Raw genomic sequence first — 12,470 nt, forward strand, 5'->3', positions numbered from 1 at the left:
TTTGTTACAATAAAAAGATATATATATTATTATTTTTTATTGCCTAAACTGGGGTCCCCAGATTCCAATAATGATTCATTGGGGGCCCCGGATCACAAAAATAATCAAGTGGAGGTAAGCAGAAAACAAAAGTTTAAGATCAAAAACCTCAGAGGATTTAGATGAGTTTTGTAGTTCATCCCACTGGTCCGGCTAGGTAAGGTGAGCGACTACATCCCCCATTCTTAGTGCTAGGGAAGCAGTGATACATGAACACTCTTCTTTTCCCTGGACTCTATTTTTGTGCTCCTCTTATTAGCTGGAGTCACAGCATTGTCACCGTGCTTGCACTGAGGGTGACCCAGATTGCCGCTCTATGTCCTTTCACATGCAGGGTCCCCCCCGGTGCACAACTGTAATGGAGCTCCAGCCTGGCTACCACCAGGGAAGCTGTTGCCAAAAAAACATCTCTGGCTGATTCACTAGAAGAGTTTAGCATGGGAAGAGGGAGCGTGCACAAATCAAATAGGGGTCGGAGGCGTTTTAAAAGGCATTAGCTCCATCACCATCTGTCTGTGTGTTCACGAGTAAAGAGGAAAAAAAAAGGCAAGAAGGGTAGAATGGAGACAGATAGGAGAAAGGAGGCCAAGTGGAGGTTGGGTGAGAAATGGGATCTAGAAAACAGCAAAAGGGAAAAGAGAAGTGCAAAAAAGAGACAAAAGAAAGAGGAGCAAGGATGAAAGAGGGTAAGATGGAGATACGATTGCACAGTAAAGGAATAATGGAAGAAAGGGGGGGGGCAAGGAATAGGATGTAGGGAGGGGAAAAATGGCAAAGTCCGAAAATTGAAGTAAAGCGGGAGAAAGAATAATGGGGGCGAAGGACAGCAATAGTTACAAGGAAGAGGAGAAAAGTGGGTGCGGAAGAAATCAGATGTTACGGTTACAAGAAGGCAGCACATGATAGTTGTGTAGTAAAATTGACTTTTTCTGCATTCTGCATTGGTGAAAAGCAAATACCCTACTGCAGTGGTCGGGCTTCCTCGCTGCACCTGCTTGTTCTGCAAGGTGTTGGGCTCTGGGATGACTATACTGGCATGGGCCGGTTTGGGGTCCCATTCCGGCCCTACTCAGTAATCTCCCGAAGATGAGGCAACGAAGCGAGAGCAGGAATTATTAATCAAAACCAGGTCCATGAAGAGAACAGAAATCACTTGCCATCCTAGATAAACACCGACAACGGTGAGTGGGAAAACCTATGACCGAATGAACGGCTGGACACAATAGAGCTAATGCGGTTACAAAACTGTGACAGCTTCTCTGCTGGAATGAGTACCACAAAGAAAGAATGTCCCAGCAGAGGAGGCAAGGAATTTAAGCACACTTTGGGTCCTTTGAATAATGAGATAAGAGAAGTTGATTCATCCTACCATTCTATACATAAAAAAAAAAAACTAGCAGAATCGCACTACAAAAGATAGTAGGAGTGCAGGTTTCAATTACAGGCAGAAGAGGTGCATCAAGCACACAGACGCACAAGACACGCAGAGAAGAGAAACGATATGGGCCTCTGGAATGCAGCACTTCGCCAAACACAGGTCTGCAACAGCAGCGGTCATACTATCTTTCTTCGTTGGTGTACGAACATACACATCCTATTATACACACACTGCTAAAAGCAACAAAAAGAACACTTTTTATTGAAATGTAATGTAATAAAAACACTTAACTAGCACACTACCATAGTTCTCGGTTTCTAAAATATGCAAAAGCCAAGGGTTTTAAAATATGCAAAAGGCTCACAAGTTATGAGATCACACAATAAACAGTGACCAATCAGATGACGCTTGGGATGGCAAACCAAGGAAAGACTGGATATATTCAAAGTTCTGAATTTCAAAATTACCTTGCAGGCAGCATAGAAATACAAGGCACAACTTAAGTACATCTCCTGAAAATGAGATGCATTCTGTGATGAAGAGAATTCATAAATGCACATGTTGCTTGTAACGGCTTGCTCAAGTGATCTTCCAAGTTTGGAAGATGTGTTGACCATACTCGCCCAACCCTATGCACAAACCAGTGAATTTACAAGTGGCTTCAAAACAAGTAATGGACGATGCCCCAGAAAGATGGACTTTTATTATACTGCTCAAAAATCAAAACAAGCGTTGAAAATGCAATAGGTCTCGCCTTTGTTTAAGTTAAAGCTATTTGCTTTGCTAATGGTATTGTATTTTAGCTATGTGTTATTGAGTGTTTGTATGTGATATGTTGTGCCTTTATGTTGGTTGACTTGTAATTGGTGTGTGTAGTAGTTTAATGCATAGCGTTATAAGAAGAAGAGAAGTGTTTAAGATTTGGGACAGAGAGTGAGTAGAAGAATAGCATGAGGGTTAATGAAGTTTAGTGAGGAGGAGAGTAGCATGAGGCAGAAGAAAGTGGAGTGGGGAGAGTAGTATCAGGCATAAGGATGTAAGCGTGGAGGAGATTAGCGTGATTTTGAAGTAAGGAAAGCGTGGAGAGCAGTATGAGGCATAAGGAAGGAGAAAGGAGTAGAAGCGTAGTAGGAGGGATATGAAAGGAGTGTGAGAAGTAGAAGAGTAGTGTGAGGTAGCAGGAGGGTAAGATTACTTGCTTAGGATTAGGCATAAGGAAGTAGATAGGTGTAGAAGAGCAGTGTGAGGGAGAGTTTTGGATAAGGAGGAGAGCAGTGTGATGCAGAAGGACAGAGTGATGAGGATAAGAGCAGTGTTAGTGAGAAGGATAGAGAGCGTTGCAGAGACGAACAGTGTGTGCTAGAAGGTTTGAGAGTGTGGATGAGAGTAGTATGAGGCATATGGATAGTAAGCACTAGTGCAACCTCTGGATGGATCCCATGGGCACTACTTGTGGTGCTGGATGCGCCGCCATCTCCTCAACTCAATTACACAATTTTTATATCTGTAAAAACCTTAATAGCAGAATAAATCCCTTCCTTACTATTATATTTATCTTAGTTCGTGTGGGAGTCGGTGTGGATTAACAAAGCACAAACTTTGTTTCAAGGTTACAGAGTTGTACAGGAGCAAGGAATGGTGCAATGCACCCTGTGCCCGCTGTATAGCGCCAACAGACCACTTTGATGTTGAGGGCTAGCGCTTAAATCGAATATGCTACTTACCAGTATCATATCTGTGCATAGATCGCCGCCTAGTGTTGTGTCCGGATGATTGCACATTGTTGTCCTGGAAGAGTCTTTGAAGTATCACGAGATAGGTGGACTACAGTGCGCATGGGCATCCTCTCCATCCTCAGATTGTTTTTCGCCATTGTGGCAGTGATGGAGTAGATACAGTAAGTGATGACCATGCTATACAGCAAGTCTGAGTGCTGCAGCCGCCACAGGCGTCGGGGAGGAGGGTGGGCGATATGAATGTCAGCAGCCCTACATGCCAAGAACAGATGCATACTGGTAAGTAGCATATTCGGTTCGAGGCATGTGGGCTGCTGAATTCATATCTGTGCATAGATTACATAGCAGTCCCTCCATTAGCGGCGGCTACCTGTGCCAGCTGCAGACGTCTGAAAAAGGGTCTTGAGAACAGCCTGTCCTACAGCTGCCTGCTGTTTTGATTGTACATCTACACAGTAGTGTTTGGTAAATGTATTTATAGTGGACCATGTGGCTGCTCTACATATGTCCTCTAAAGGAATGTTCCCTAGGAAAGCCATGGACGCCCCTAACTTTCGTGTTGAGTGGGCTCTTGGAGGAATCGTTAATGTGCGTTTAGCTTTTTTATAGCAAATTTGAATACATGTAACGATCCATCTGGCTATCCCTGCTTTGGAAATGGCGTTGCCCTTGTGTTGTGGAGAAAAGGCAACGAACAATTGTTTTGTTTTCCTAAAATCCTTTGTTCTGTCTATATAGTACATGAGGGCCCTCTTTACATCTATTGTATGGAGCATTCTCTCTGCGACATTTTCTGGATTTGGAAAGAAAACAGGCAGTTCAATAGTCTGATTCATGTGGAACTGCGATATCACTTTAGGCATGAATGTGGGGTTGGTACGTAGTACGATCCTGTTTGCGTGAACCTGTATGAATGGCTCTTGAATGGTTAGTGCCTGGAGTTCACTAACTCTTCTCAACGAAGTGATTGCCACTAAGAAAGCTACTTTCCAGGTGAGGACTTGAATCTCACATGAATGTAGAGGTTAAAAAGGTGGACCCATCAATCTGGTGAGGACCACATTTAGGTTCCACACTGGTGCCGGTGGGTGTCTTGGAGGAATCACTCTTTTGAGTCCCTCTAAGAAGGCTTTGATGGCAGGCACTCTGAATAAAGAGAGGTGCTGCCTGTTCTGAAGATAGGCTGATATTGCGGTTAGATGTATACGTATGGAGCTGTATGCCAGATTGCATCGGTATAAGTGTAACAGGTAACAGATGATGTTCTGAATGGATGCATCCAGCGGATTAATGTCATTGTTTTTACAGTAAATGACAAATCTTTTCCATTCAGCCGCATAGCAAGCTCTGGTCGTGGGTTTCCTGGCCTCCTTGATGATATTCATACATTCTGGAGGCAGGTTCAGGTAGCCAAACTCTAAGACTTCAGGAGCCAGATCGCCAGGTTTAGCTGTTGCGGATCTGGGTGCTGAATTTCTCCATGGTTCTGCGTTAAAAGTTTGGGTGTTAGCCGCAGTCTTTGATGGGGTACCACGGAAAGTTCTAAAAACGTGGTGTACCATGGCTGGCGTGCCCACGTTGGAGCAACCAGGACGAGTGTTAGTGAGTGTTGCCTTAGTTTGCGTGCCACTAGCGGTATTAATGGCGCTGGGGGAAAAGCGTACGCAAATCTGCCTGACCAGTTCATCCATATCGCATTGCCCTGCGACTGTGGATGGGGGAACCTGGCGGCAAAGCTTTGGCATTTTGCGTTCTCCCTTGTGGCGAATAGGTCTATCTCTGGATGACCCCACTGCTGGAAGTACGGTTGGAGTACTGACGGATGTAGCTCCCACTCGTGCATTTGGTGGCTGTGTCTGCTGAGCAGATCCGCCATCTGGTTGTCCTTGCCCGGGAGGTGTTCCGCCATGAGGAACATGTTCCTCTGAATGGCCCACTTAAACATGCTCTGAGCCAGATGAGACAACTGTGGAGAGTGTGTTCCTCCCTGCTTCTGTATGTAGTACATGGCAGTCATGTTGTCCGTCCGGATCAACACGACTTTGTTGCACAAGTGTACTTTGAATGCCTTCATGGCCAGGAAGATCGCCATCAGTTCCAGAAGGTTGATGTGCATCTTCTTTTGCTGTGTTGTCCATAGTCCCTGCACTGTGTAATTGAGTACATGAGCTCCCCATCCCTGGAGAGACGCGTCCGCTGTCAGTATTATTTGTGGAACAGGCTCTTGGAACGGTCGGCCCTTGCAAAGGTTTTGTGGATTCCACCAATGCAGAGAGTTGTATGCCCGACCGCTCACCAACACTAGGTCTTTCAACTGTCCTTGAGTCTGATTCCATTGACGTGCCAAGCACTCCTGAAGCAGGCGCATATGTAGTCTCGCGTGCGGGACTATGAAGATGCAGGAGGCCATCATGCCTATCAACTGCATGAACACTCGCGCTGGAAGGGAGTGTTGAGGTCTGAACTTTGTTATCAGCAGTTGCATGCTGTTGATCCTCACTAAATTTGGCTGAGCAGTGGCTGCCAGAGTGTCTATGGTCGCGCCCAGGTACTGCCGTACGTGGGCGGGTTGAAGATGTGATTTTGGATAATTCAGTGAGAATCCCAGACTGTGAAGAAGGTGAATGGTGTGGGATATGTGGCTGGCACACTGCTGGGCTGACTTTGCCTGAATAAGCCAGTCGTCCAGGTAAGGGAAGACGTGAATGTGCTGTCTCCGTAAGTGTGAAGCCACTGTCGCTAGGCACTTGGTAAAGACCCTGGGCGCTGTTACTCCGAAAGGGAGGACTTTGAACTGATAATGTTGATCCTGAATAGTGAACCTGAGATATTTTCTGTGTGATGGGTGCATGGGTATGTGGAAATACGCATCTTTCAAATCTAGTGTTGCTAGGAAGTCTCCCTGACTGAGTAACGGCAGAACCTGCTGGAGGGTGAGCATATGAAAATGCTCTGACAGAATGTATTGGTTGAGAGGTCTTAGGTCCAGTATAGGTCTCAAAGACCCGTCCTTTTTTGGGATTAAGAAGTACAGAGAGTACACCCCTGACCCACGTTGTTCTACAGGCACGAGCTCTATGGCTCCTTTCTGCAGCATACTTAGTACTTCCTGCTGCAATAATGTCAAGTGCTCTGCAGACATAGGACGGTGTCTTGGTGGTATGTTGGGTGGATTGGGTGTTAATTCCAGACAATAACCGTACTGGACAATTTTTCTGACCCACCTCTCTGTGGTGATGGATCTCTAGACTGGCAGGAACTGTTGGAGTTTTCCCCCGACTGGTGTTATGTGGTCGGGGGGCAGTGACAAGACGTCACTGTTTGTTATTGGCAGAGGACCTGGTGTTGTTGTTTCCTCGTCCTCTGCCTTTGGTGCTGGATCCACGATATCCACCCCTATTGGTCTTATTATAGGTACTCTGGGTACCTCCTTTATTGTACTGCTGCTGGGACCCCTGACCTCTAGCTGCTCCTCTATTCCCGGGGCGACGAAAGGAGCCACTCCGAAATTGCTGCGACTGTAGAGCCCCCATAGATTTTGCAGTTTCAGTGTCCTGTTTAATCTTTTCTAGTGTAGTATCAACCTCAGGGCCAAATAAAAAGTCTGGGTTGACTGGTTGATTCAAGATATTAGTTTGAATTTCAGGTTTGAAACCTGATATTCTCAACCATGCGTGCCTCCTTAACATCACACTAGTGTTGATTGCCCTAGCTGCAGTGTCAGCTGCATCTACTGCGCATTTGATGGACACATTTGTAATGAGTTTTCCCTCTCTGATGAGGAGCTCCGCTCCATCTTTGTAGTCATATGGTAGGTGTTCTATTAGTGCTTCTAGGGTATCGTAGTGTGACCTGTCGTATCTGGCCAGGAGTGCCTGAGTGTTGGCAATGCGCCAGATGTTTGCTGCTTGTGCTGCTATCCTTTTTCCCGATGTTTCTAGCACTTTGGACTCCTTGTCTGGAGGAGGAGCATCACCGGTAGTTTGCGAGTTAGCGCTTTTGTGAGCATTAGAAACTACCATAGAGTCCAACGGCAATTGACCCTTAATGTACATTGGGTCTCCTGGGGCTGGTTTGTATTTTTTTTCTATTTTTGGGTTCAATACCCGTGCTCTGGTTGTCTCCTTAAAGATGTCCTTAGCATGTTTAATAACCCGTTTTAGCATTGGTAGAGTCTTGACTGTTCTTTCTGATGTGGAGAACGTGTCCACCAAGAAATCCTCTTCCACCGAGTCAGAATGAAGTTCCACTCCGTGATTGGCCGCCGCTCTTTCAATGAGGGCGTTAAAAGCAGCAGTATCTTCAGTGGGAGATGTTTTTATATTATAAATATGAGTGTCAGGAGCATTTTGTGGGTCTCCTGGGTCATTAGGGTCTCCCCATGCTGGATCCTGGTCTTGCTGTTGTTCATCAGGGTCAATATCCCCAGGATAAGTGGTATCCTCATTATAGCCCTCTCCTGCATCCGCCTCCGAGTGTGCGGGAGAAAAGGATTGTGGTTCCTGATGATATGTTTGGTAAGGTTCCACAAGCACTGGAGTCGAACCTGACGCTATTTTATTTTTCAGTGGAATTTTGTATGATTCCAAAGTCTTTTCTGGGACAATTTTCCGCTTGTGGAACAGTCTACCAGTGTCTACGTCGATAAACTGGTCCTGTGAGTCTTCGACATCTGTCCTTCCTGTCGACACTGTTTGTGGTTGTTCGGTACTCTTCCTAAGTTCGAACATCTTAGGTGTCCCCGGTGGTGGCAATCCAAACTTGATCGGTGCGGGCGCCGAGTGAGCCTTGGCGACCTTCTTCGGTTCGGGACCCGTTTTCGGTTCGAGAGTGTCCCGTTCCCTGATGCGCATTAGGGACTCCGATACCAGTTGCAACGTGAATGTCGACGGTGCTTTCGATCCGACAGGCTCTTTGGAGACAGGCCTCGACGCAGTCTCCGGTTTCTTTCAATGTCTTCGGGGCTTCGATCTGCTCAGCACTCCTCGGTGTTGATGTAGTCGGATCGACCACCTTGACCTTGGTCTTTGGTGCCCCAACCTTCGGTGCCATAGGCCTCTGCGGCTTCTCGGGACCGAGGGCCTTCTTTTGTTTCTCGGTGCCGAAGTCCTTTTTTGGTTTCTCTGTACCGAAGTCCTTCCTTGGTTTGTCGGCTCCGATGTCCTTCTTTAGTGTCGACGGATTGGAAGGTTTTGATGCCTTCGATCCGACCTGAACCAGTTGCACTTTCGGTTTCGATTTGACCGGTGCAGGTTTTGGTTTCGATTTCACGGAATCGACTCCAGTCTTTTTTGATATTTCTGGCTCTTTTGAAATGTTCGAAGCCGGGCCTTTATGCGGGGCTGTAGAACGATCCAACCGATCTTGGGTAAGGCCCGCAGGCGATCCCTCGACCTGAGCCTTATCAAGACTATCTCCCTCGGCCTCCGCATCGACGGATTGGCCTAGCTCCTCGCCTGAGCTATCTTCCTCGGCCCCAAGGGCCTCCTCCTCGTCTCCTACCTCGTCGACGACGTCTTCTTCCCGGAAGATCTCCTCATCTTCGTCGTCATATTGGGAGTCATGCTCTGAAGCAGGGTCAGATTGGTCTTGAACATCCTGCTCTTCTACCTCTTCGACGCGCTCGGCTTCTTCGTCCTCGGTACTGAATATGTTAACCGGGTTAGGCGCCGATTTCTTGGCCTCCAATCGAGCCGCTCGTCGATTCCGAAGGGTCTTCTTCGACCGGAACCGGGCGCAGGCCATACATTCGGTCTCATTATGATCCGGTGATAAACATTTGTTACACACAGGATGGACATCGACGTGTGGATATTTTGCATGACATAGAGGGCATCTTTTGAAGGGAGTCCTCGATTCCATCTCCGAACGTCGATCGATGTTCAGACCGAACTCGATCCGATAAAGGTGAATAAGTTCGAAAACAAGTATAATAATCTATCGATACCGAACGCAAACGATACCGACGATATCTAAAGGCTTTTGGCCTTAAATAAAGTTTTCCTAACTTGAGCTAAGATAAGCAAATCCGAACCCAATGGCGGAAAAAAACAATCTGAGGATGGAGAGGATGCCCATGCGCACTGTAGTCCAGGGGAGGAGCCACCTATCTCGTGATACTTCAAAGACTCTTCCAGGACAACAATGTGCAATCATCCGGACCCAACACTAGGCGGCGATCTATGCACAGATATGAATTCAGCAGCCCACATGCCTCGAACACCTTAAAATAGCATCAAGTGACCTCGGATGTGACCTGGACGTGCCCTTGCCTTGGTTTAGCTGCAGAAACCCAAATGGCTAGGACTGGAAATGGAGAACTAAACGCACCCAGTTACAATATTGAGAAGTCGAAAACTAGTCACTGATGTGGGTCGGGGAGATGTAATGACCTTTCAGGGTCTTGTGAGGTCACGGTCAGTGCATACATGTCAGACAATAGCCCTAACCAACACAGAACAGTGTGGCCTGGAGTCTGCGTAGGGCACGTGTTCAAGTGCGTCCCTCAAACAGGAAGGCAACTCTCTCCTATAGAACGTGTAATTGCAGTCACAGCATAGCTGCTTTGTAGAAGCTCCCTAACTTAATTTGTTTAAGTAACACTGACTGCACTAATGAGGGCCAGGCCTGCGAGGACATCACCACCAAGTTGCATTGGGAAAGTTACTTACTTTCCAAACCAGGAAGCCTGATTTATAAAATAACTACCAAAAGGACCGTATGAAACAAACTAAAAGCGCAGGTTCAAAACTGAGGCGACTAGGAAAACGTGCCAAAGATTAGAGGGTCCAGGTTGTATTTTAAGGCAATGGATTTTAGCATTAATAAAATAAACTGGTAATTGGCATCTAATCGAAAAAAGCGGATTTATTAAAAGTACTGAAACGCCGCGGCAATTTCAAAAACCACCTTGTACTGAAACAATGTTTTAAATAAAACGGTATAAACGTATTAAAAGTACCAACACATGCTTACATAGTTGTACTATTTGCTCGCTCTGCTGCCTTCCTTTTCTTTCCCAGTAACAGGCATGCAGGGCAGTCCATTCAATGCCCTCATCCGTTTGGAGCGCCCGGGAGGATGGGTCAGACGGGGCTGCCGAGGGGAGGCACGTGAAGTGGTGCAGTCTGCTGCTGCTGGGCCAGATAAGTGTGGCTGCGGCGCCGCCGCCGCTGCATCCCTCCCTCCCTCACTTTGTGGCCGGGCCGCAGAGGAATGGTGTATGCTGCCGGCTGAAAGGCCCCTGTCCCTTTAAGAGCTCTCAGGCTAGGATGGTGCTTCCCTCTGCTAAAGGCTCTTTTAATAGAGAAGCGTCTCTGGCGGCGGGGCGGATATCCTCAACGCACTTACAATAGCACAGAGTTTTGGAAAGAAGGAGCGGACGCCGGAACTCCTCACTCATGGAAGGTGGGGGGTACGGGCGAGCATACACTCCTCCTGACTGTGGGAGCCGAGTACGACTATGCAGACTGCCCCTGCTCCGGCCCCTCTGGGTGTGAGCACCAGCCTTTCTCTCCTCATCTTTCTAGGGAGCTGTGATTCTTCTCCATGCTGGAAGCGCCCGGCAGCGAAATAATAGCGGGACCTCCAGGTGCGCACAGATGAATTTTTTATCTGAAGTAATGGCGACACATTGGACAGCCCGGCGGCCCACGAGGGGATGGCAACAGGAGGACGCAGCGCCGCCTGGAGTGTAAAGATGAGGTAGAGAGCCCGCCCGAGCCGCATTTTCCAAAAAGCTATCGGCATTGTGAAAAGAAATAGTGCGTGTTGACAAATGAAGGAGACTGTCACGCCGCCCGTAAAAGATCCAGTTCACGTGGGCGGGCAAAAAAGTGGACAGGGTGGTAACCAGGAGGGACTACAAAGCCTCCACGACAATCATAACATCCCATTTAGCATAATTGGTGACGCAAAATTACGCGCACCAATGGAAAACACGGGCGGAGCACAAAGCGAACGTCTCGAACCGTATTGATTCCAAGAAGCTCTCGCATGGTGAGAGCACCGCATGCGCGCTGCTAACGCCAGGCGAGATCTAAAAATGGATTTGTGGGAGCCAAACAATCCCCATGGGTGAGCAAAGGTAGTAAGGAATGCGAGGAGACTGCCATTAAGGTCAGTAGTAATAACATTAAAGCATAAAGGCACAGATTTGCAGGTAGGCTAATGCAGGGGATAAAATAGATAGTGCTGTGGTTACCACAACGAAAATACATTTTTGTGCTTGGAAACTGTAAGAAAGTGGGTTTCTGTTGCAGTAAACACCCCCCTTTTCTTTTTTTTGTTGCCAGACTACTGGTGCTCTTTGACTTGATGTGCCCTGGGCTCCTGCCAATCAGGTACCCAGGGCCTGTGTTCCTTCCCTAAAACTGTATTGAAGCCTAAAACCAATTGGCATTTCTGGCCACATGTCAGCCTGTGGTAAAAGGTACCTCAGGTACCCAGGGCACTGTGACCAGAGAAGGCACCCAAGGGCTGCAGCACCTATTGTGCCACCCTTAGAGAACCTGTACCCTGACACACACACACACACTGCCTCTGCAGGCTGAGTGTCTGGGTGCAGAACAAAACACCAAGACGACATGGCACACATTCCTGTGTGCCATGCCCACAAACCACTGCCCTGGCATACATCAGTCACCCCTCTAGCTGGGTGCCCTATGCCAGTGGTGAGGGTACAGGTACATGAGCCCTGTACCCCTACAGTGCCCAGGTCCATTCCTGGGCCCTGTAAGTGCAGTGTTGCCATTAAGAGTATATGATGCTGGAAGGTCGACATTACGAGCTCCACAGCACCATGACGGCTGCACTGAAGACTGGGATGTTTGGTATCAAACTTCTCAGCACTTTAAATCCACACTGATGCCAGTGAGGGATTTAATGTAAGATACACGACAGAGGACATCTTAGAGATGTCCCCTGAAACCTAACCAACAACCAGCGTCCTGCCTGAGAGGCTGCCTAGGCTGCTACCCAGCAGACATGTTGCTGGACCCATGGGTAGAGAGCCATCCGCTCTCCTGGGCCTGCAACAATGCACATCCTGGGCGAGGTGCTAGGTCTCCTCCCCCAGGATGGGCAGGGGGAAGCTTGAAAGGCATGCCGCCTTTCTGAGCCTCCCCAGACCACTTGCTGTACTCAGCAACTGGTCCCCACTGGTTCTAGCCCCCACTTTGGCGGGAACCCCCAAGTGAGGAAAGGGGGTGTGCCAGCCTCTGCCAACCCCACCCCTCAGGTGGGGGAGGCGAGGTGAAGCACATCTCCGGCTCTCGCCATCTTGAAGATGGGAAGCCCGACCCAATCAGGACTAGGCT

At 48.0% G+C, this 12,470-nt stretch overlaps 1 protein-coding gene across 3 annotated transcripts in view; it reads right to left on the minus strand.

Moving 5' to 3' along the window:
* Positions 1–12,470, minus strand: part of LOC146816485 (exportin-5-like) — an 819,517-nt gene that overhangs the window by 519,034 nt on the left and 288,013 nt on the right. The window lies entirely within an intron of this gene.

The sequence above is a fragment of the Triturus cristatus genome, chromosome 6 (genome assembly GCF_964204655.1).
Source record: "Triturus cristatus chromosome 6, aTriCri1.1, whole genome shotgun sequence".
NCBI lineage: Eukaryota > Metazoa > Chordata > Amphibia > Caudata > Salamandridae > Triturus > Triturus cristatus.